This window comes from Nicotiana tabacum, chromosome 7 (genome assembly GCF_000715075.1).
Source record: "Nicotiana tabacum cultivar K326 chromosome 7, ASM71507v2, whole genome shotgun sequence".
In the NCBI taxonomy this organism is placed as follows: Eukaryota; Viridiplantae; Streptophyta; class Magnoliopsida; order Solanales; family Solanaceae; genus Nicotiana; species Nicotiana tabacum.
In genome coordinates this window covers 118,493,308-118,518,638 of record NC_134086.1, presented here as the reverse complement: position 1 = coordinate 118,518,638, position 25,331 = coordinate 118,493,308, and the positions used below count along the sequence as shown (strand labels likewise).

Genomic DNA, 25,331 nt, shown 5'->3' with positions numbered 1-25,331 from the left:
CGGGGTTTGAGCATGACAGACGCCCCAGGACCATCTAGTCAGGATCGGTCGATCAAAAGTGGCTTAAGGAGATTTTTTTTATTTTTATGTTTTCAGTATGTTTTTCTTTTTTTATGTCGTCTTTTACCTTCTAGTTTTGTAAAGTAATGTCGAGTCTTTTGTTATTGTATTTCCTATTTTGTATTGAAAAAAAGATGTATAATAAATCAAAAAACGAAGAAGAGATTTTGCATTTTTATATTTCTGTTAGAAGTTTTCTTTAGAATACTAATTCTAGAAATTAAAAAAAAAACAATTCTTTTGAGGATGTTTTTCCTTTAGAAAATTAATATCTAAAACTCAAAAAAAAATTTGCTTTTATATTTCCTTTAGGATACTAGGACTAAAAACTCAAAAAAAGAATGGGATTTTCTCTTTTGATCAGGATCGGTCGATCAGAAGTGGCTTAAGGAGATTTTTTTTATTTTTATGTTTTGAGTATGTTTTTCTTTTTTTATGTCGTCTTTTACCTTCTAGTTTTGTGAAGTAATGTCGAGTCTTTTGTTATTGTATTTCCTATTTTGTATTGAATAAAAGACTTGTAATAAATCAAAAAAAAAAGAAGAGATTTTGCGTTTTTATATTTATGTTAGAAGTTTTCTTTAGAATACTAATTCTAGAAATTAAAAAAAAAATAATTCTTTTGAGGATGTTTTTCCTTTAGAAAATTAATATCTAAAACTCAAAAAAAAAAATGCTTTTATATTTTCTTTAGGATACTAGGATTAAAAACTCAAAAAAGAATGGGATTTTTCTCTTTTGATATCTCTTTACAAGTTTTCTTTAAGATATTAATTCCAAAAAGCCAAAAAGATTTTTCTTTGAGGTTCTTCTTTCGGAAATTAAAAAAAAAAATTTCTATTTTACTAGAACTTTGGGACATTGTACATAGAATGAAAAAAAACATACTGTATCTTTTGTTTATCATTAGAATTTCTCCTTTAGGCAATCAAAATTGAAATCCAAAAACATTTTGTTTTATCTTTTTCATTGCTTGTTTCGATATCTTGCGTCAGTATATCAAATGAAAATTCAAAATATTTTTCTGTGGTTTATTCTTTAGATTTTCTTCCTAAAAAAAGAGAATCAAAAAATATTTTTCTCTTCTAAGGTTTTTTTTTCTTAATAATTCCCATAGAGTATTTATTTCAAAAAGAAAAAAAAGAAAATATATGCTCGTTAAGCTTGTGTTTAAAATAGGTCATAGAACATTAAGTTTAGAAAATTCAAAAAAAGGGATTTGCTTCTTTTATTTCTCTTTTCTCATCAGAGTAGTCATTAAGGTAAAAAAGAAACGAAAAGGGAAAAAGGAGAAATGAGAACGATAGTTTGTTTACTTTACTTCCGATCTTCCCAAACTATGCAAAGATCTGATTCATGTGGCGTCATGATACGTAGGCAACCTACATAGGGTTCAATCGAATCATTTTTTATTTAAAAGGAAAAAAAGGATAAATTAAAAAAAAGGAAAAGGAGAGGATGAAGTTGTGGGACATGAGAAATGAGAGGAAAGAAAAGAGCGTTAATCAGAAAAGAAAAAAAAAAGAGGAAGGGAAATGAGCAAGCCAAGAAGTGCTAGAAAAGAAAGAAAAAAGAAGATTAAAATGAACAAAATTGGGATGATGCCAAGTGAACTTGTGACCCTAAAAGACATTCTAGAACCGTTAATTGTTGCTAGGTGTATTGCATGCAATGTGATATTTTTTAGTTGTTAAATGCCCTAATACTAACAGGATGTCACTATTTTGTTCCTTTTGTTGTCTTCATTGAGCAGAAGGGTGGTTGGTTTGTTGTTTTTAAGTAACTTGCCCATACAACACAAGGTTAAAGAGAAAGGTAGCCATGGCTAGCAAAGACTTGGACACATGGATTATTGATCCGTCTAAGGGAATTGTTGAATCAGAATCTGAGTTGAAAGAAGAGGACTTGAGGTTGAAAGGACAGATGGCCAAAATATACCAAGCCTGGATTAGTGGGCGTCCTCCGCCATTAGTTACCACTAATTACACTGAAAGCCTTGTCACCATTCCTCTACTATCATAAGTCCAGGATATCTCCCCACAACCTCTTCACACTCCACCCCCAGAACCACTTCATATCCCGCTCCTTTGGCCACTCATGCTTTTGTAGCTCCTCCACCATCTATTTTTCCTCAATACTCTAGCGAGACTGTGTTCAAAATCCCTGATGCCCAACACTATACTCCAGAACCAACTTTCAAGGTCTCGGGTCCATACTCCTATGCTCCTCATTTTGAGCCTCCTAGTTAGACTGCAAAGCCTGCTAAGACCTCCTCACTCTCTCTCTCTATCTCGATGGGGAGTCTGACAAGAGCATGGCGAGCCAAGTCGATGAATCTGGTCGCATACTGGGTAACAGTCATGGAACCCTGTTGAAGACGCTCGAACTGCCTCTAATAGGTCTCTCTCTGAGTGATGGGGAGAAACTTCTCCAGAAATAGCTGAGTGAACAGCTCCCAAGTCAAAGCTGGCGACCCGGCTGATCTAGCCAAACAGAAATCCCTCCACCAAGTCTTGGCGGATCCAGACAAGCGAAAAGTGGAAAAATCGACCCCATTGGTCTCAACTATCCCCATGTTCCTAAGAACCTCGTGACAACTGTCAAGATAATCTTGGGGATCCTCAGTAGATGCACCACTGAAAGTAGTATTGAAGAGCTTGGTGAACCTATCCAGTCTCCACAAAGCATCGGTAGACATAGCTGCTCCATCACCGGTCTGAGCTACCATACCCGGCTGAACTGCTCCAACTAGCTGAACTGCTGGAGTCTGAATCTGGGGAGCTACCTGCTCCGAAGTGCAAGTATCAGGAGTCTGGGCTCCTCCTCCAACCTGGGAGACAGCTGGTGCTACAGGAAGCAAACTTGCCCGGGTGACAGTCTCCATAAGGCCCACTAGACAGACCAGAGCATCTTAAAGAGTTGGAGTAGCAATAATCCCCTCTGGGACCTGAGCTGGGCCCACCGAAATTGCTGGGGACGGAACCTCATCATCAAAGTCAACCTGAGGCTCCACCGCTGGTGCTGCTGCTCGGGGTTGAGCTCTGCCCCTACCTCGGCCTCTAGCACGGCCTTGGCCTCGCCCTTTGACCCTCGTGGGAGCTACTGCTGGGGGATCGGGCTGCTGGTCAGTGGATGAGGAAGCATGTGTTCTCGCCATCCGCAAAAGAACAGAGTAGAAATTCAATTAGCTTTGAGAAACCAAATCGCACGATAGGAAAGAGTAAATGTGAGGTTTTCCTAACTCTGTAGCCTCTGGGGGATAAATACAGACGTCTCCATACCGATCCCTCAGACTCTACTAAGCTTGTTTGTGAACTGTGAGACCCATGTAACCTAGAGCTCTGATACCAACTTGTCACGGCCCGGATTTTCCACCTTTGGGAGTCGTGATGGCACCTACTAATACAATCTAGGCAAGCCAATCAATTGCAAAAATTACCTTTTTACCCATTTTATATTCATTAACAATTTCGAAATAATAACAGTTAAACAATAGAATTTAACATAAGTGGAAGAAAGAAACAATAAGCTATCTCAACATGAATATACAATACAACTGTTTGAGTCTCGACTACCCAGAACTTGTGTCACAGTTTCACAGACGGTCTAAGAATACTACAAATAAAGGGTCTGAAAGAAATAAATAAATACAACACTGTCTCAAGAAATGCATGAAAGAAACAGGAATAGTAGATAGAAGGAGACGCCAAGGCCTGCAGACGCCTGCAGGACTACCTCGGGTCAGTCAGCAATCTCACTGCGGTCCGAAGTCCACAACACTGGGGTCTGCACAAAAAAGTGCAGAGTGTAGTATCAGCACAACCGACTCCATGTGCTGGTAAGTGTCTAGCCTAACCTTGGCGAAGTAGTGACGAGGCTAGGACCAGACTACCAAATAAACCTGTGCAGTTCAAATATATACAGCGGAAAAGAAATACAGAAATAAACAAATAAAGATAGGAGGGAAAAACATGCTTTAGGGAATAACAGGTAAAACAGAATATCAAGAGAATTATAAAGGAATCAAAATCAACCACTAACAAGAATAAGAAAAACAAATGCAGAGTTCACTTTCTTTTCACATCTTGTTGCAGGCGTACAACCCGATCCCATTTCCTGTATCGCGTGGCAGGCGTACCACCCACTCCCATTTCATGTATCTCCTGACAGGCGTGCCACCTGCTCTCATTTCATGTATCTCGTGGCAGGCATGCCACCCGTTCCCATTTCATTTATCTCGTGGTAGGCGTACCACCCGCTCCCATTTCATTATATCTTGTGGTAGGCATACCACCCGCTCCCATTTCATTATATCTTGTAGTAGGCGTACCACCCGCTCTCATTTCATTATATCTAGTGGTAGGCGTATCACCCGCTCCCAATTACAAGCCAACAATAATCATAAGGAATCCCGACAAGGGAACAATAATATCAAACAAACATCCCCGCAAGGGAACAATGATGATAATAACATGCGAGGCACAATAAACCACAACGGAGTCATAACAATTTATAACACAAGATTTATGGGCATGCTTGACACTGACGTATAGATACTCATCACCATGCCTATACATTGTACTCCACAATTAATACGTAGCAAATAGACACCACTCCTAATCCCTCAAGCTAAGGTTAGACCAAACACCTACCTCGATGCCACGAACATAATTCATGTTTCAATTATAGTTTTACCCCTTGATTCCACTACCAATTCGCTCGAATCTAGCCACAAGTTACTTAATTACATCAATAAACGCTAAATGAATCAACCACAATGCATGAAAATGAGTTTTCCAAAATTTTACCCAAAAGTCAAAAATTGCCCCCGGACCCACATGGTCAAAACCCGAGGTTCGAACCAAAATATGATTACCCATTCCCCCACGAACCCAAATATATGATTTGTTTTGAAATCAGACTTCAAATCGAGGTCCAAATCCCTAATTTTTGAAAAACCTGGGTTCTACCCAAAACATCTGATTTCCCCCATGAAAATTATTGATTTTGAGTTAAAATCATGTTAAAAGATGTTAATGATCGAAGAAAACTAGTTAAAAATGACATATAATTAATTTGGAGAAGAAGAAACCTTTGAAAAATCGCCCTGATGTGTTTATGTTTTGAGAGGATATGAAAAATGGGTTTAATATCGTCTAAGTATAAAGTTGCAGGTCGCATGTATGGGAAATGCGAACAGGGGTTCGCAATTGCGAAACCCGACCTTTGCTAAGTTGGGAAATGCGAGACAGGACTCGCATTTGCGAACCCTTCATAAATGTTGGACTTTCGCATTTGCGAGCCAGGCTTCGCAAATGCGAAGCCTGCAGGCCTGCTATGCACAACTGAAAACCTACAATTTTCTATGTTCAAAATGCACCCCGTGGCCTATCCAAAACTCACCCGAGCCCTCGGGGCTCCAACCCAAATATACACACAACCTCAAAAATATCCTACGGACTTATTCGTGTAATAAAATCACCAAAATAACATCATGAACATCGAATTACACCTCAAGATCAATGAAATTTCTCAAAACTTCTTTAAACATCAAATTTTGCATTTAAGGTTCGAATCACATCAAACGAATTTCGTTTCTTGCCAAACTTCACAGAATTATCTTAAATCATATATAAGACCTGTACCGGGTGCCGAAACTAAATTATGGGCCCGATACCAACATGTTCTAATTAAAATTCATTTCCAAACTTCATAAACAATTTCAAAAAATAATTTCTTTCAAAAAAATTTTTCTCGGGCTTGGGACCTCGGAATTCGATTCCGGGCATACGCCCAAGTCCCATATTTTCCTACGGATTCTCCGGGACCGTCCAATCACGGGTCCCGGTCCGTTTACCTAAAACGTTGACCGAAGTCAAATTAATTCATTTTATAGTCAAAATTTATCATTTTCCACAGATTTTCATATTTAGGCTTTCCAGCTACACGCCCGGACAGTGCATGCAAATCGAGGTGATGCTAAAAGAGGTTTTTAAGGCCTCAAAACATAGGGTCATCACATAAAGCAAACAAGACTCTAGACCTAGATGGGGACACACAGACTAATCCGTTGTTTTTCTCTGAAAAGATCAAAGACACACAAAAAGCCAAAAGGCTCTAAATCAGACGCAAGACCCTAGGACCTAAGAAATCAGGCACCGAAGTTCACAAGGAGACCTCCCCCAATGCCTTCTTCTTCACAGAAGAAGGACTTCTTCTCCTGCGGATTTTGAATGCCGAACAAGAATACAAATGACCCCCTCCCTAACGTCTTCTTCTTCACAAAAAGAGGGGATCGATACACAATAAACAAAAGCTGAAGCATCAGCCATTAGACCTTCTTCCAACAGAGAGACCTAGAGAAAAATCAAAAGAGGCCATCCCCTGAACTTTACCTGCTCACCCACTCTTCAACAAGGAACGAACAAATCTAAATTCGAAAATGAGAAGGTTAGATTGGGCCGAGTTTGTCGAGGTTGTCATGTCCAGAGTTTCCGATCCTGATTCTGTTTGATTTTTTTAATCGCCATTTCGAGATCCGGTCATAGCTACGGTGAACTTCATTTGTGTAGTTGCTGAAATTTTTGTTAGCCAAAAAGATCATTTCAGGTTCATTTTTCTTTTCCCCTCTGTTATTTGCGGTATTTCTATCATATATTTCATTGTTAAAAAATGGAGAAAGCTTATGTTTGATTGTTCTGACTCAATTCGTTTGAACATTGTGTTGGTGGGTATCTTCCTTACTAGCTTTCTTAGCTTAAGATTTTAATGTTTCTTCCTTTTGAAATCTAAAGTGGTCAATAATAAGATAGTTTTTTCAAGTCTATTTTAAGGGCTAATCTCCGTAGTTGATTAAATTGAATTATAAAATCTGTTTACAAATTAGCTTGTGTTGGAGTTAATCACGAAATCTGGGTGTTGGTTTATGTTAAAAGGCAAGTGAGGAATAGGAAGATAGATTTATTAAGTGAACTCTTTTTGATCCATTTAGTTTAAAGCCGTGACTGCATTACTAATTTCGTTGTTGAATGAGATTCTTTATACTGCTGAGACATTTTCATAGAGACGGTACATGCATAGGATTGTGTTTTTGTGACAAAGTACAGAGCATGTGTTAAACTTCTAAATTTGGAAATTCCTAGCCCATTAGTGATAAAAATTACTTACATGTTTAGGAATTGGGCTGGATTGAATGCATGAAATCTCTTTTAGTAAAAGTACTTCATAATCCCGGGCCTTTCTTGCTCACAATCATCAAATTGAGAATTACACAATTCACAAACATAGTAGTTTACTTTAGGTGCATTTATAATAAAATCATCGTGATTACGGGTACGATTCCCGTGACGTAGTTGCGATACACAATTGTTATAAATCTGTGGGTACATTTCATGTGGCCCGGTTCTAATTTCCAACAAGGTTAAATAGAGCGTGTCGTGAACCATGAGTGCATTTCATATAGCGTGGCTTGCGATATGTTTTAAATAACTTTGAATTAATTCTTTGCATAATTAAAAGCGGCTAAAAGGTTAAAAATGCACATAGGTTTAAGAATATTTTAAAATCATATAATTAGGCCAATAGTAATAGTTGAGCGACCGTGCTAGAACCACGGAATCTGAAAATGCCTAACACCTTCTCTCAGGTTAACAGAATTCCTTACCCGGATTTCTGTGTTCGCGGACTAAAAAACAGAGTCAATCTTTTCTCAATTCAGGATTTAAAACCGGTGACTTAGGACACCATAAATCATCCCAAGTGGCGACTCTGAATAATAAATAAATAATCTCGTTTCTGTTGTTACTTAAATTGGAAAAAACTCCCTTATACCCTTCCGGGGTAGTAAAAAGGAGGTGTGACACATTTATGTGCATAAATGAGATATATGTTCCTAAACAGGATACAATCATCGTAAATATCCTTCAGTCGATTTGGGAAGCGGTGGTAATTCAGCTCCCGATGGCAGTTCATCCAATGTGCCTAATTTTCAAGGATAAACTTAGTGATTTGTTGCAGTATATTTTGTTGTACTGGTACATACTGCCAATTTTTTAATAATCTTATTCCTGATTAAAACAATACTAAATACTTAATTTGTTTCACTATTTGATATTATTTTTAAAACTTTACTACTAAGTATTTATTTCATTCATAACGATTTTTTTGTTAATGTAACACCCCGAAAAATTTCGAAGTGTTTAAGACCATTAAGAAGATTGATAGGTGTTAATATATTAACTTAGGTATGAACAAGACTAATAATATGAAGGATATCATTTGATCATGATAATATATATTTGAGGTACATTAAGAATGGTTTATGGTCTAAGAAGATCCCTAAAACTAAGTCAAGTTTGAAATTATATAATGGGCTAAAGTTTTAAATGAGTTGGCACGAGATCTAAATTCAAACGAGTACAACTACCAATATATGAAGATTTATGTAGTGTATGACCTATCAAACTAAAGAACTATGAGTCTAGTTTGCAATGTTTCAAACCGTTTGTCATTTGGATATTTTTACAAGAAGTTATAATTTTTTACTAAAGGGTACCACAACAGCCACGTAGTAGCTACGCTGCCCTGGGCATAGCGGATTTCAGCAAGGTATTCAAATGAAGGGGGGCTGAAGAGGAAGGAAGCGTAGCTATGTTGGAGATATGCGTAGTTATGCATGCCATCAAAATTATAAAAGTGACTATTTTGAGGAGAGAGCATGAGATGGAATTTTGGACAAGGGTCTTGAACTTAGAGAGAAGTAGGAGCACATCCCTCGTCAACACATTTTAAGGTAAGTATTTAAAATGCATTTGTGGTGAATCTTCAAGAACACCAAAAAGAGAAAAAGTGAGATTCTTCCACCAAGAGGTAATCCCTTCACTTGAGCTTCACATATATGATATATTGAAGTGTGGGTGACATGTTTATTAGTTTTATTTGAAGTTGTAACGGAATATTGTATGAACTCTAAGGGTGGGTTCTTGAAAATAATATTTTAGGCAAAGAAAAAGATGAATAGTGATGAATCGATATAAATGGATATGTCTTGAGTTTCTAATGACTCATATAGATTGATAACCTAATTTATGAACGAATTGAATCGAGAATCACTATTTGGATAAGTAGGGATGTAAATAGGGCAGGGCAGGGTGTGGCGGGGCAGGACAAGCCTTGACCCTGCCTTGCCCCATTTAGCCTTTTGTAAAAAATTTGCCATGCCCAGTCCCGCCCTATTAAGCCCTGCCTCGCCCTGCCCCATTTGGACATTTTTTATTTTTTTTCTCTTTATTTTTATTTTGTATTATGATTTTAATTTCTTTTGCCTTTTCAACTTTCTATTGAAATAGTTAAAATATTATTTAGTTGTTTATGCATATTGATTGAATAAAATATAATTTTTACCAATGACATATAATTTATCAAAGACTAAGTTCCCCTTGTATTAATGTTCCACTCCAAGAACAAATACAAAGCAGTTAGATGGACTCACTATAGAAGAGGTTTTATGAGTTGATTGTTTAGTATGTAAAAAATTAAAGACTAAAATAGCTACTGAAGACTATATCAATCCAATAAATAATGGGGATGTTATGCTCTCAGTAACATATGAAAATGAATTGTATCATATGGTTTCATCCTTATTGAACAAGAAAATAACTTATCCACATTCAATATTTAGGTTATTCATTTATTATGTGCTTTGAATTATAATAAACATAAGATGATTTACTTAGGACGGGTGTAGTCAAGTTAAACATGTTGATAAAAATTTGGGTAAGAGAAACTTCTGGATCACGATTTGCGATGGAGATCACATAGACATAAATCAATAAACCTTTTTATCTTATTTAATGAAAAATCAAAAAGCTATAAGAAGAAGTTAATAGAATACCACAAATTTTATGGGTTCCTAATTTGAGTGCAGTTAAAATTCTTAGTAAGGGGACATTTAATCTGAAGAATATTTCATAAGACCAAAAATAACGACTAAAAGAAGGTGGAAACAAAATAGGGAATTACACAACTTTGGCTACAAAAGAAAATTCCTATATAGATTATCGCTTAGAGCTACTACAATTCTATATAAATGTAGAAAGGTATTCTTGTTTTCTAAGGAGTAAAACTATTGTACCATAACAAGTTATGTTTTCATTAGTGTTGACCTTAAAGATTGATAAAGCAGTAAATGAATTTGCAGCTAAAATTCTACCCTATACCTGCCCTGATCCATTAACTATTTTTTGAAAATGTGTTTTGATCTGCCACGCCCTGCCCGGTCCCATTAAGACTTTGCCCTGTCTTGCCCTGCCCTGCCCCATTAAGGATTTCCCTGCCCTCCCCTATCCCGCCCTGCCCCGCTCTATTTTCCATCTCTATGGATAAGATATAATACTAGTTCTTGAATCTAGGGTTTTGTTGGAGAAGACAATGAATAGAGACTTGACGATGTTGGGTAACTAACGTAGTATCATTAATGACTCCAAATGAGTATTAAATGATAAGAATAGAATTGAATAGGCTAATGGGTGAACCTATTGGATAATTTGGAATGGTTGAAGGCTTGTTGCCAATTGTGAAGCCTAAATAGATATTTATGAATCTTTTTGCGTTTGTTTTGATGTAGTTGGGATATTTAATAGCAAATATTGAATTGTTGGCGGTGTTTGAGCATTTGATGTAACGACCCGATCGATCGTTTTGAGAATTTGTACTTCACTTGGTAGTTTATTGGCATGAGCAACTCCATATGATGTATTATGACTTATGTGAATCGTCGGTTTCGGTTTTCAGGTTATTCGGAATTGATTTAGAAAAATGAATTTCATGGTTTAAGTTTTAAATTGGAAGAGTTGACCAAGTTTAAATTTTTAGTATTTGACCTCATATTGGAGTTTTGATGGTTCCGTTAGGTCCGGATGGTGATTTTGAACTCGGACTTATGCCCGAATTTGCATTTGTATGTTCCTAGAAGAATTTGGCACTAATTGGGGAAGGTTGAAAATTTGAAGGTTTGGAAAATTCATAAGTTTGACCTTTTTGGATATCGGATTCGGATTGTGGTTCCAGAAATTGTAATAGCTTATTTATGTCTTTTGGGACTTGTTTGGCATATTTGGATAGGGTCTCGAGGGGCTTGGTCGTGTATCAGATTGATTTCAGACTATTTTTCCTTCATTTTGCATTGTTGGTTATGCAGAATTCTAGGTATTTGGTCTTCTTAATCGCGATCGCAGAGCATGGGTCGAGATCGTATAAGATTGTTTGATGGATGGTGTCAAGTTGTTCTACGCATTCGCAGGTTCTCAGATGTGAATGCATAGGTTGCTACGGAGTGAGCATCGCATTCGCGCTAGCGTGCACGCATTCGCATAGTGGTTTGGACTGAGCTGGCAATGGTTGCTTCTTCTTCGCGTTCGCAGTGTTTGGTATGCGATCGCATAGAGTAATTTTGGTGGCAATATATTTTGTTCACCGCGAACACGATGGAATTTTCGCATCCGCATAAGAGGAATGCTTGGGTATATTATAAAATACTCTATTTCAGCGGTTTCAGTTATTTTTGTATTTTTGGAGCTATGGAGCTCAGATTGAGGCGATTCTTGAAGTAATTTTCACCAAGTGGACTGGGTTAAGTATTCTTTACTTATTTTTGATTTTATATCATGAATATATCTTTTGTTTTGGAATTTGATTGAGGGTTCTAAAAGAGAAATTAGGGTTTTGTCACGACCCTAACCGGACCCGATCGTGATGACGCCTATCGTGAAATAAGGCCAGCCGACACAAACCCCTACAACCAACTAAACAGTTATAATAATTCATTTTTAAGTTATTAATAAGCTATAAATCCCAAAAGTATAGAGTAGAATAGAATAGTGCGAAAACAAACACAGCCCGACATCGGGGTGTCACCTTGTCATGAGCATCTAATATCCGTCTAAGAGTATGAAAAGACAACATAGTCTAATACAAGGCTAGTACAAAGTGAAATAAAGATAGGAAGGAGAAGCACTGGGCTGCGAACGCCGAACAACTACCTAGTCGACTCCGAACAATGCCTGTTGGAAAGCAAATCAACACTCGCTAGCGTGACCCGAGACTCCTGGATCTGCACACAGGGCGCATGGAGTAATGTGAGTACACCAACTCAATAAGTAATAAAAGTAAAGGCAACTGAGCAATAAGAAAATATGTGAAACATAACATAATGCTACAACAAAACAATACAAAACTAAAACAATGCAATAAAACAGTAAAAGCTCGTAAAAACACCTTAGTTCAATAAAAACCTCTTTAAAAACATCTTTTAGTAGTTCATACGAGTGATGAAAATAGGGAGATAAGGATAGAAACATAAATCAACCCCTCGGGCAAAATACCAATAGAACCAGCCCCTCGGGCTATCTCACAATCACTCATATCAGCCCTTCGGGCAATAACATGAAACAACAACAACCCCTCGAGCAATATCACATCTCACACTTGGTACCCGTGCTCACTAGAGGTGTGCAGACTCCGAAGGGGCTCCTACAGCCCAAGTGTTATATCAAGTCATCTCGTGGCATAATCAAACTGGCCCTCGGTCTCATAACACGCCACCTCGTGGCGTAACAAATCAGGCCCCCGGCCTCATAATTATGAATCAGTACAATACTGCTGCGACGCGCATCCCGATCCTATAATATCCTCACAACACAGGCCCTCGACCTCACTCAGTCAGAAAATCTCTCAAGCCACTCGGGCATAGTAAAACATGATGCTCAACCCAAAATATCATTTAAAATGTCAAAACGGAGTAAATATGGCTGAGTTATAAAAACAGTAGAATACAGCATAACTGAGTATAAATATGAAGTCAAAACGGTGAGGAATAGTAGTAAAAATCCTCTAAGGTCCAAAATAATTGGCACGAGGCCCAAATATGGCATTCAGTCCAAAACATGATAATACATTCCAAAACACAATGATAGTAAACAGTTTTCAATCAAATACGCAGTTGAACAGTCATATAGGACGGACTAAGTCACAACCCTCAATGGTGCACGACCCCACGTTCGTCATCTAGTGTGTGTGTCACCTCAAAGTAGCACAACAATGTGAAATCTGGGGTTTTATACCCTCAGGACAACATTTACAATCATTACTTACCTTTATCCGGTCCAAACTCTAGCTTGCGATACCTTTGCCCCTCGAATCGGCCTCCGGATGCTCCAAATCTATCCAAAAACAGATTTATACCATCAAAATATGCTAAGGGAACAAAGCTCACTCGAAATTAACCAATTTACATCAAAAACATCGAAATTGGCCAAACCCGACCCCCGGTCCCACGTCTTGGATTCCAACAAAAATCACAAAACTAGAATCCTTACACTCTCACGAGTTCATACATATCAAGAATACCAAAATCCGACCACAAATGACCCCTCAAATCCCTAGATTTAGGTCTCCAATTTCCAAGCCCTAACTTCCAATTTTAGGCTTTAGATTCCACAAATTCCATGTTTAATTAGGTAAAAATTACATTAGGATTGAGTATTAAGTCCATAAATCTTATCTCCAAGTGTTTCCCCTTGATTCCCTCTTTAATCCTCCTCAAAAAGCTCCAAAATCGCTCAACAATGGTGAAACTTAGACCCAAAATTGCAAAAATGGCCTTTTAAACATTCTGCCCAGCTATTCACGTTCCATCTTCGCGAACGCGGCCAACGCCTCACGTTTGCGAAGCACAAAATCCCGTTGACCACTTATTCCTTCATCGCGAATGTGACACCCTGTACGCAAACGTGAAGCCTTAGCTTTTCAACCCATCGCGAACGCGACTACCAGCTCGCGAGCGCGAAGCACACTGACCCCAACTCTTCGCGAACGTGAGACCCCCATCGCGAATGCAAAGGGCAAACCTCCTGCCGCTCATCCTAACCCTTTGCGAACATGAGGGCCCACTCGCAAACGCGAAGACCAACTGTCTGCAACATTAACAACAGATTTTTCTTCAACTTTTTCCAACATGAAATGGTCTTTTTAACCACCAGAAACTCACCCAAGGCCCTCGGGACCTCAACCAAACATGCCAACATATCTCATAACCTCATTCAAACTTGTTCCAACCTTCGGAACTCTCAAAACAACATCAAAACACCAAATTGATATCAGATTCAAGCCTAAGAATTCCAAAAACTTCCAAATTTTGCTTTCGATCAAAAAGTCTATCAAACCTCATCCGAGTGACATGAAATTTTGCACACACGTCACAAATGACATAATGGACCTACTCCAACTTCCGGAATTCCATTCCGACCCCTATATAAAAATCTCACCTATCAACCGGAAAACGCCAAAATTCCAATTTCGCCAATTCAAGCCTAATCTACTCTGGACCTCCAAAACACATTCCGATCACGCTCCTAAGTCCCAAATCACCTCCCGAAGCTATCTGAACCATCGGAATTCACATCCGGTCCCTTTTTCACATAAGTCAACATCCAGTTGACATTTCCAACCTATGCTTTCTCAAAAGAGAAACTAAGTGTCTCATTCCTTTCCAAAACCTCTCCGAACCCGAACCCGAACCGACCCGATAACACATAATACACTTGAACAAGGCAAAAAGAAGTAAAAATGGGGGAAAAGAAGCGATAACTTATGAAACGACCGGCCGGGTCGTTACATCCTCTCCCCCCAAACAAACGTTCGTCCTTGAACGAATCAAGAAACATACCTGAAGCCTCAAATAGGTGAGGATATTTGCTTCGCATCTCCCGCTCAGTCTCCCAGTCCACGAGCCGACCTCTCCACTGCACTTTCACTGAAGTTATATCCTTTGACCTCAACTTTCGAACCTAACGCTCTAAAATGGCTACTGGATCCACATCATAAGTCAAATCATCATCTAACTGAACTGTGCTGAAATCCAAAACATGAGATGGATTGCCAATATACTTCCGGAGCATAGAAACATGAAATACAGGATGAACATTCAATTATGTGGGTGGCAACGCAAGCTCATAAGCCATCTCCCCATTCCTCTAAAGCACCTCAAAAGTCCCAATGAACCGAGGACTCAATTTACCCTTCTTCCCAAATCTCATAACACCCTTCATGGGTGAAACCTTCAATAGAACCTTCTCGTTAACCATGTAGGACACATCCCGAACCTTCCTGTCCGCATAACTCTTTTGTCTCGACTGCGCTGTACAAAACCTCTCCTGAATCACCTTCACCTTGTCTAAAGCATCCTGCATCAAGTATGTACCCAATAGCCTAGCCTTACCCGGCTCAAACCAACCAACTGGAGATCTACATCGCCTCCCATACAAAGCCTCATATGGAGCCATATGAATACTCGATTGGTAACTATTGTTATAAGCAAACTCTGTGAGCGGTAGAAACTAATCCCATGACCCTCCAAAATCAATGACACAAGCACGCAACATGTTCTCCAATATCTAAATAGTGCACTCGGACTGCCCGTCCGTCCGTCTGAGGGTGAAAAGTTGTGCTCAACTCAACCTGAGTACCCAACTCTCGTTGCACAGACCTCCAAAACTGTGAAGTAAACTGAGTACCTCTATTTGAAATGATGGAAACTGGGACACCATGCAAACAAACAATCTCCCGGATATATATCTCTGCCAACCACTCTGAAGAATAGGTAGTACACACAGGAATGAAGTACGCAGACTTGGTCAACCGATCCACAATCACCCAAATAACATCAAACTTGTTCAAAGTCTATGGGAGCCCAACTACAAAGTCCATGGTGATCTGCTCCTACTTCTACTTTGGAATATCCATCTGCTGAAGCAAGCCACTCGGTCTCTTATGCTCATACTTTACCTGCTGACAATTGAGACACCAAGCTACAAATCCCACAATGTCTTTCTTCATTCTCCTCCACCAATAATGCTGTCTCAAATCCTGATACATCTTCGCGGCACCTGGATGAATGGAATACCGCGAGCTATAGGCCTCCTCCAAAATCAACTCCCGAAGCCCATCTACATTGGGCACGCATATCCGGCCCTGAATCCTCAATAACCCATCATCACCAATGGTCACATCTTTGGAATCGTCGTACTGGACTCTGTTCCTAAGGACAAGCAAATGAGAATCATCATACTAGCGCTCTCTGATGCGATCAAATAAGGAAGACCGAGAAATCACACAAGCCAATACCCGACTGGGCTCCGAAATATCCAACCTCACGAACCGATTGGCCAAGGCCTGAACATAAACTGCAAGAGGTCTCTCCCCAACTGGAATATACGCCAAACTCCCCATACTCACCGCCTTCCTACTCAAGGCATCGACCACCGCATTGGCCTTTCCCGGATGGTACAAAATAGTGATATCATAGTCCTTTTGCATCTCCAACCATTTTCGCTGCCTCAAATTGAGATCCTTCTGCTTGAACAAGTGCTGGAGGCTACGATGATCAGTAAACACCTCACAAGACACACCATACAAATAATGCCTCCAAATCTTCAACGCGTGAATAATGGCAGCCAACTCCAAATCATGAACATGGTAGTTCTTCTCATGGGGCTTCAACTGATGAGAACCATAAGCAATAACTCTATCCTTCTGCATCAACACACACACGATACCAACTCTTGAAGCATCACAATACATGGTATATGAACCTGAAGCTGATGGAAAAACTAACACTGGAGTTGTGGTCAAGGCAGTCTTGAGCTTCTGAAAGCTCTCCTCACACTCATCCGACCACCTGAATGGAGCACCCTTTTGAGTCAACTTGGTCAAGGGTGATGCGATAGATGAAAATTCCTGAATAAACCGACGATAATAACCCGCTAAACCAAGAAAGTTGTGAATCTCTATGGCTGAAACTCTGAACCGCCTCTATCTTCTTAGGATCAACCTAAATACCATCGATGGTCAAACAAATCATCGATACGAGGCAAAGGATACTTGTTCTTGATTGTTACTTTGTTCAACTGCCTGTAATCAATGCACATCCTCATCGTGCTATCCTTCTTCTTCACAAATAGAACCAGCGCACCCCAAGGCGACACACTAGGCGAATAAACCCCTTATCAAGGAGTTCCTGAAGCTGCTCCTTCAACTCCATTGGTGCCATACGATACGGTGGAATAGAAATGGGCTGAGTTCCCAGCACCAGATCAAAACCAAAATCAATATCCCTGTCCGGTGGCATGCCCGGCAGGTCTATAGGAAACATCGAGAAAATCCCTCACAATAGGAATAGAATCAATATACTAGGAGTCTCTGCACCGACATCCCACACAAAGGCTAAGTATGAAAGACAACCTTTCTCAACTAACCGCTGAGCCTTCAAGAACGAGATCACCCTACTGGGGACAAAATCAATCGAACCTCGCCACTCAATCCGTGGCACACCTGGCATAACCAACGTTACTGTATTAGCATGATAGTCCAAAATAGCACAACACGAGATAGCCAATCCATGCCCAATACCACATTGAAGTCCACCATACAAAGTAATAACAGGTCCATCGGGTCTCCAGACCCCCAATAGTCACCACACATGACCAGTACACACGGTCCACAATAATAGTATCGCCCACCGGAGTAGATACACGAACAGATGAAATAAGAGCCTCACGGGGCGTATCCAAATAATGAGCAAAAGTGGAACTGGGATCAAATAACACAGAGGCATCTCTGTGGCAGACTGAGATAATACCTATAATCACGACATCTGAAGCAATAACATCGGGTCTAGCTGGGAGTGCATAGAAACAGGCCTGACCACCACCTGATCGACCTCCCCTCTAGGGCAACCCCTAGTTGACTGACCTCCACCCCTAGCTGGGTGGGTGGGTGGTGGTGAAGTAACTAGCACTGAAGCCGATGGCTGACTCCTCTATTGAGATGAACCCCAAGACGACGAGGACACTGCCTCCACATATAAACCAATTCTCCACACTCATAACAACTCACTAGTGTTAGAGACGGGGATTGAAGGGAACCCATAGCACCGGAATGACTAGCAGATGCACCTGCATAGAAGAGCCCTGAACTGATGGAGCACGGGATGAAGTCTAGGCTAGAAAGGCACTGAGTGATGAATGGCCCTGATGAGAACTGTGAGAACCATGACCTGATGACGCCCCACAATAACCTGGGCGAGCTGACTGAGCATGTCTAAATGGATGGCCTCTGTCATGCTGAAACTAACCTCTCGAAGGAGCACCACCATAGCTACCAGATCCCCGAGACCTTTTGGCCTCCCTATCATCTTACTCCTAGCGACGAACTGACTCAATCTTGCGAACAATGTTAACAACCTCCTCAAAAGTAGCACCAAACACCTTCTCCATGGTCATGAGAATTCGAAGTTGATATGTGAGGCCATCAACGAACCTCCTGATCCTCTCTCTATCTGTAGGAACCAACCAAACAGCATGACGATAACTCCGAGAACCTCATCTCATACTACGTCAAGTCATATCTCCCTGATGTAACTGCTCGAACTACCTGCATAGCTCCTCTCTGCGAGACTATGGCACATACTTTTCCAAAAAGAGAATGGAGAACTGCTTCCAGGTAAGGGGTGCTGCACCAACAGGCCTACGCCTCTCATAAGCCTCCCACCAAGTGAAGGCAGCTCCAGAAAACTAAAAGTTAGTAAATGTAACCCCGCTGGTCTCCACAATACCCGCTGTATGAAAAATCCTCTGACACTTGTCCAAGAAACCGTGGGCATCCTCGCCCTCTGTACCACTGAAAGTTGGAGGCTGAAGTCTACCAAACATCTCCAATCTGCGCTGCTCATCCTATGGCATACCAGGAGCTACATAGTCATGAACAGCTACAACTGGTTGGGCTGGAGGTGCCCCCGGTGTCTGAAGTCCCTACACGACCTGCTCTGGTATGTGAGCAGTGGGAGTCTGAGTGCCTCCCCCAGCCTGAGAAGTAGTTGCGGCTGTAGTAATTGGGACTGCCTGAGCTAGGCCATTGCATACTGATAGAATCTGGGCCAAGGCCTCCTAAAGACCTGGAATCACAATGGGCACAACTGGTGCCTCAACTGGTGATACTGGAGCGTCCACAACTGGGACTTGATCATGAATTAGGGTGACTAGTGGATTTGCAGGTGCTGCTCTAGCTGCTGTGCGGGCTATATCCCTGCCCCTACCACGGCCTCAATCGCGTCCTCGACCTCTAGTGGCCCCAGCTGGTGGTACTGGTGGTCGTCCATCATGACCGGTAGCACGTGTCCTCACCATCTGTTAGAGAATATAATAAGAGAAGTTTAGTACTCGGATCAACAGATTCGCACGACAAGAATTTCAAGATTATGAAGTTTTTCTAAAGGTCTTGCAGCCTCCCGAGGATAAATACAGATATTTCCATACCAATCCGCGAGACTCTATTAAATATGCTCATGACTCGTGAGACCTATGTAACCTAGGCTCTAATACCAACTTGTCACGACCCTAACCAGACCCGATCGTGATGACGCCTATCGTGAAACAAGGCTAGCCAATAAAAAAACCCAAAACCAACTAAACAGTTATAATAATTCATTTTAAGTCATTAATAAGCTATAAATCCCAAAAGTATAGAGTAGAATAGAATAGTGTAGAAACAAACACAGCCCGACATCGGGGTGTCACCAGTCATGAGCATCTAAAATCCGTCTAAGAGTATGAAAAGACAACATTAACAAGGCTAGTCCAAAGTGAAATAAAGATAGGAAAAAGAAGCACTGGGCTACGAACAAGGCAAAAAGAAGCAAAAATGTGGGAAACAGAGCGGTAACTCATGAAACGACTGACCGGGTCGTTATAGGTTTTAGCCTAAAGTTTTATAGAGTGACTATTTGAGTTTTGAACATCTATTTGGAGTTGGATTTGAGTGAAACTAGTATGGTTGGACTCGTAATTGAATGGGTTGTTGGATTTTATAAGTTTTGCCGGGTTCTGAGTCGCGGGCCCGGATTTTGACTTTTTTGCCGATTTTGGACTTTTGATTAAAGATTCGACTTTATATACTGGGTTTGCTTCCTTTGGCATTATTTTATGTATTTGAGTTGGTTTTGTCTAGTTTCGAGCCTTTCGGAGGTTGTTACACATGGGATGGCATTTGTGGAGTATCATTTGGCTTGCTCGGTATTGGATTTGGCTTGTTCGAGGTAAGTTACACTTCTAAACTTGTTGTTGAGGGTATAAAGACCCAAATTATGTGATTAGTCTTGAGGTGACGCGCATGCTAGGTGACGGGCGTGTGGGCGTGCACTGTGTGAATTGTGACTCTGTTATTTTTGTGGTATTGTGTATTACCTGATCTTACCTGTAATCATGAAATTTCTACGTACTTGAGCTATTGAGTTGTGATCCATGTTAGAAACCATGACTAGGCTATATGATTATCCTGTTGGGACCCACTGAGGTTATTTTTACTGTTGAGTTATCTGCTTTCATTGCATTACATACATAATCATACGCATTCATATGCATATCATATCTCAGTCTCTATTACCGTTTTATTGATACATCATATCATTATTTTTGGCTGATTTTTCATGACATTGAGAGCCCGAGAGACTTGAGAGATTGATGACTGAGTGAGGCGAAGGGCCTGATTGTGAGGATGTTTATGGGATCGCGCTGCACGCCGCAGCATGTTTTATTGATTTATGCCATGATTGGCTTGTTATATCACTTGGGCTGAAGGAGCCCCTCCAGAGTCAGTACATACCCTCAGTGAGTGTAGGTACCTACTGAGTGTGAGTGCCGAGTGATTGGGAGGACTGAGTGGCTGTGAGGACTGAGTGAGTTAATACTCTGAGAGTATGCATATGGTTTTATCACTGAGTCGCATCACATTTGACATGCACACTTGACATACATATATAGAGATGTATTTTTCCTTATGATGTACGGTATCACGTCATTCATGAATTATTACACATATTGACATAGAGGTATTGAGATATATTTTTCTCATGCCATTTGAAAATGAAATATTTACCTGTTGAAAGCTTTTTGTGGAAAAATTTCAGTTTTCAAACTTACTCATATTTTTTGGCAATTTCGGTAAAAGATTTGGGTTTTCACTGATATTTTTGAAAAGCAAGCCTATTTTAATGGAACTTAGGATGCTCTGAGCATTTTATATCTGAGTTACTTCTTTTATTACTTGCATTATGTCGTTATGAACTGTGTTTGGCTATTGGTGTTGGGTGAAAGACCGAAGCTCCACATTCCTAGTACGGATCATGAACCGTTCCCCAACAAAATATAGGACAAGACTAAAGAAGATATAAAATATGCAATAACAATTGATATAAGAAAGAAGTCATCATATTAATTAACAATTTAGAAAATGAAATACAATAAGATGGTAAAAACATATTTCAAAGTCTTTGTTTAGCATTAATCTTTGCGATTAATGTTAGATTTTTCATTTACTAGGAGCACAATACCATCACCGACACGAGAAAAAGTCAACTAGGTCATGTACCTAGTGACAAGTATCACATACTTTACTTGCTCAGGTCGTCTCATCGTGGTGTTGCATGAATCGACTCAGCCGTGCTAATAAAGTATCACAATAGTACCCCCTAATGGGAAGTACTATGTCGTAGTCCCCAACCGTAAGGTAGGTTCTACGCCTAAACCGACACATATAGTTTCATGACCTAATGAGGAAAAATGTCCAAGGTCAATCTCAGTGAACTTAAGTAATTCTCAAAACCTTTACATTTATCAATGACGATATTCATAGCCAAATCAACTATTTGAAAATAGTTAAATCCAAAATATTTTACAACTCATGTATTTGCGTCTCAAAAAAATACTACAAGTGCTATTCTCATTTATTTAGTTTTAAAATTTGAATAACTTAGCACTCAAATCTTTTATGATGCAAGAAATGGTACAATCCCAACTCGCTCGTCCCCACAAGATAGGACTCACATTTAGAAGCTCAATTTAATCGTGTTTCGATATGAGTTTGGAGAAAAGCTCTGAGGGTAATAAGTTTCAACGTACCTCAAACTACTTTCAACCTTACCCCAAATGATCCAATAATGCCGACGAGTCACAATCTACATATTCGAACCCACATAAATTAATAATGTGTCACAACAATACCAACTAACCCAACTAAGTGTCTAACACTTTAAGTCCAATTTCATAAGTTTAGCAAAAATTTCCATTTCATCATTTGAAGGTAAATCCTTGAATTTTAACTCCAAATCCTTTATTAAACATATTATGGGATCTAGTCGTTCCACTAAAAGCTCAAAATAACATCGTTCAAATAAGACCCAACACTATTCATCATCCCTACCAACCAACTCTTCTAGGGTTTCATGAATAGAAGTTTAAATACAATCCTACATTCATAAATACACTCTATTGCATTCATGGAGTATAATACCTAAGTTTGGAGTGAAGAGATTACCTCTTTGTCAAACCCTAGAAATTTCAAGATTTGAGTTCTTGAAGTATCCTTGAGATTTTCTTCAAAGATCTATGAATTCCATGATGTTGGAAGGTTAAGAGATGTAATAAATGAACTAAATTTACTAAAGAAAGGCATTTAATTCTTACCTTGAAGATGTATTAATGGTAGATGGCTCTTCCTTCTCTCTAGACTTCCAATAACTAAGTCCCAAATAATTATAATATCTTATCCCGTAAAGCATTAAAATGATTCAGTCATTAGGACGCGGGGACAGGCGCGACGTGCCACTATCGCGTGACCTATCCTATTTTCTGAAATGTGCGGATGCCGACTTTGACATTACCACGACAGTGCACTGCCTTTGCAAGTTAGTTGCTCTAACTTGCCTTGGACCTCTTTTTTGACTTCTCATTTTATATCCAAATGAGTTCCATTATCAAGCTACTAAATTTTTCTTAATTTTCGTTCATTTGTTCATTCTTAAATCCATTTAATGCTCTTGTCTCCTCGTCCTCTTAGTCATGGAAAGCCCTTAGTTTCTTACTGATCTAATAATATAGTTTTATTAATTAATCTCATGTAGTTCAGTTTAATTAACTTACATCCTTAATCTCGAAATTAGTCCGAATTAACTATAAAAGTTCACGGGGCTTTACATTCTCCCCCACTTAGAAACATTCATCCTCGAATATAGATACTTGGTCATGTTAAAGTCCAAAAGTGTAATCTCTAAGTCTTTCCTTAATCCTCAACTCTTTAAGGCTTCGAAATTTGACCAACTCTCCAATTTTCTTAAAATTTTCGGCAGAGTTTCTTTTGTTAATAGGCTTATCTCAACATTCCAACCTGACAGCGAGCCATAAGAATACATTGTAAAAAGGCCACACACGGCTTTACTCATCAGAATTACGTCCCTAATCGCCTTCATGGCCCCATATACCTCTAAACACCATTGTATAGCCTCTTTCGGCATTACAACAATAAAACCTATCACCATGAGACAAGTTTAACACCCACGGGGAATAGATTAATCAGTTACATCAGAAAATCGTACTGAATCCCAACTCATAAGTAAGATAAATAAATTGCTTACTCGCTCCATGGAACTAAAGCATGATAAACTCCAAACTCGAATTTTCAAGGAAATAGTCATACCTGAATTAGCGAACAAGTGAGGGTATCTGATCTTTATATCCTCTTCGGCCTCCCAAGTAGCCTCCTCGACGTCATGATTAAACCATAACACTTTTACTGAAGCTATATCTTTAGTCCTCAACCTACGGACTTACCTATCAAGAATCTCAATCGGTTCTTCTTCATAAGTTAAGCTGTCATTTATTTATACTACCTTCGATGAGATGATGTGAGCAGGATCGGGCATATACCACCCGTAGCATCGACACATGAAAAATAGGATGAACCAAAGTCATCGACGCGGGCAACTCTAGCTTGTAGGCTACTTCACCAATCCTTTTCAAGATTTGATATGGACCAATGAATCAGGACTTAGCTTGCCTTTCTTCCCAAATCTCATAATGCTCTTCATTGGCGATACTTTCAAGAACACTTGATCACCCTCTTTAAACTCCAACTTACGTCGACGTATATATGTATAGCATTTTTGTCCGCTTTGAGTAGTCTTAAGTCATTGTTGAATCAAATCCACCTTCTCTAAGGCATCATGTACAAGATCGGGACCAAGTAGTCCTACCTCAGCCGGCTCAAACCATCCAATAGGCGATCTACAACGCCGTCCATACAAAACCTCATAGGGAGCCATCTGGATACTAGCATGATAGCTATTATTGTAGGAAAATTCAATCAGAGGTAAGTGTTCATCCTGTAAGCACGTGATTTTTGCTCCACGGACAATCACTCCAAAATACAATCATTGATTCCTCGTTGTACAATTTTTGATTTTACGTGATATATGTTGTTAGTCGCTCGTGGTTCTGTCCATTTTTCAGTTTTATCTTATCAAGTAAAATACAAAATATGTATGTCATGTTAATTAAGCCATAATTTAGCCATTAAAAGAAAATTCACAAAATATGCGTCTTTTATTTTAGGCTGTGATTTAATCATTTAAAGAATTTGTAATACGTGTGTGATGATTGTGTTAAGTGTTGATTAGTGTTGTTTTAAACTCATTTTAATTTAGTTGAATTTTAAAATTAGAAAACAAAGAAAAAGAGTGCAAAGTATTTAGAAAAATCGGATTGGGCCTATTTGTTTCAAAATTTTAAGGCCCAAAAATCAGCCCAAACACATGCTGCCCGGACACGGCCAAACGGCGTCGTTCTGTCCCGTCTATGCTGGGCCATTGATCTAGAGTGGATCGACGGCCAGGATTACACCCCCAGATCTATTTAACATAACTCGATCCAATAACCGGTTCAGCCCAGCCCCTCACTTAAACCAAACGACCCCGTTTAAATATCAAACGACCCCGTCTCATTTCTCACCATCAGATCCAAGCCGTTGAGATCATCTGATCTAACGGCTCATATCCAATCCCCTACTCCATATATAAGCTTTCCCTCACACCCCACGCCCCCTATCCGAACCCAACCCTTCACTCGTCTCCTTCCCCAAGCCCTGAAACCCCAAACCCTAGCAGCCGCCCTAGGTTCCCTTTCACCAGAACCCGGCGGCATGAACGCCGGTGACCACCTCCTGAACACCCTAGGACCACCTCACTGTCCTAAACATGGATCTGCTATCCATTTGCCTCGAATCACCTTCCTTCGTCTCGAATCTTCATTTGAAGATTTGAGACGAAACTCGATCTATACCAAACCACCCCATCTTCATACCAGACACTCCCCTGACCCTCCTCGTGACCA

The 25,331-nt window shown here is 39.8% G+C and overlaps 2 long non-coding RNA genes across 2 annotated transcripts; one reads left to right on the top strand and one right to left on the bottom strand.

Moving 5' to 3' along the window:
* The first annotated feature begins 6,102 nt into the window (after nt 1–6,102).
* LOC142161829 (uncharacterized) lies at nt 6,103–11,679 on the top strand. The gene is made up of 3 exons (XR_012693504.1): nt 6,103–6,669; nt 8,610–8,851; nt 11,258–11,679. It is a non-coding gene; the product is annotated as an uncharacterized LOC142161829 (long non-coding RNA).
* A 9,863-nt stretch (nt 11,680–21,542) lies between these two features.
* LOC142182570 (uncharacterized) lies at nt 21,543–22,681 on the bottom strand. Its single transcript, XR_012711379.1, has 3 exons — nt 22,632–22,681; nt 22,483–22,551; nt 21,543–22,123 (listed from the first exon to the last, which is right to left on the bottom strand). It is a non-coding gene; the product is annotated as an uncharacterized LOC142182570 (long non-coding RNA).
* Nucleotides 22,682–25,331: the final 2,650 nt, after the last annotated feature.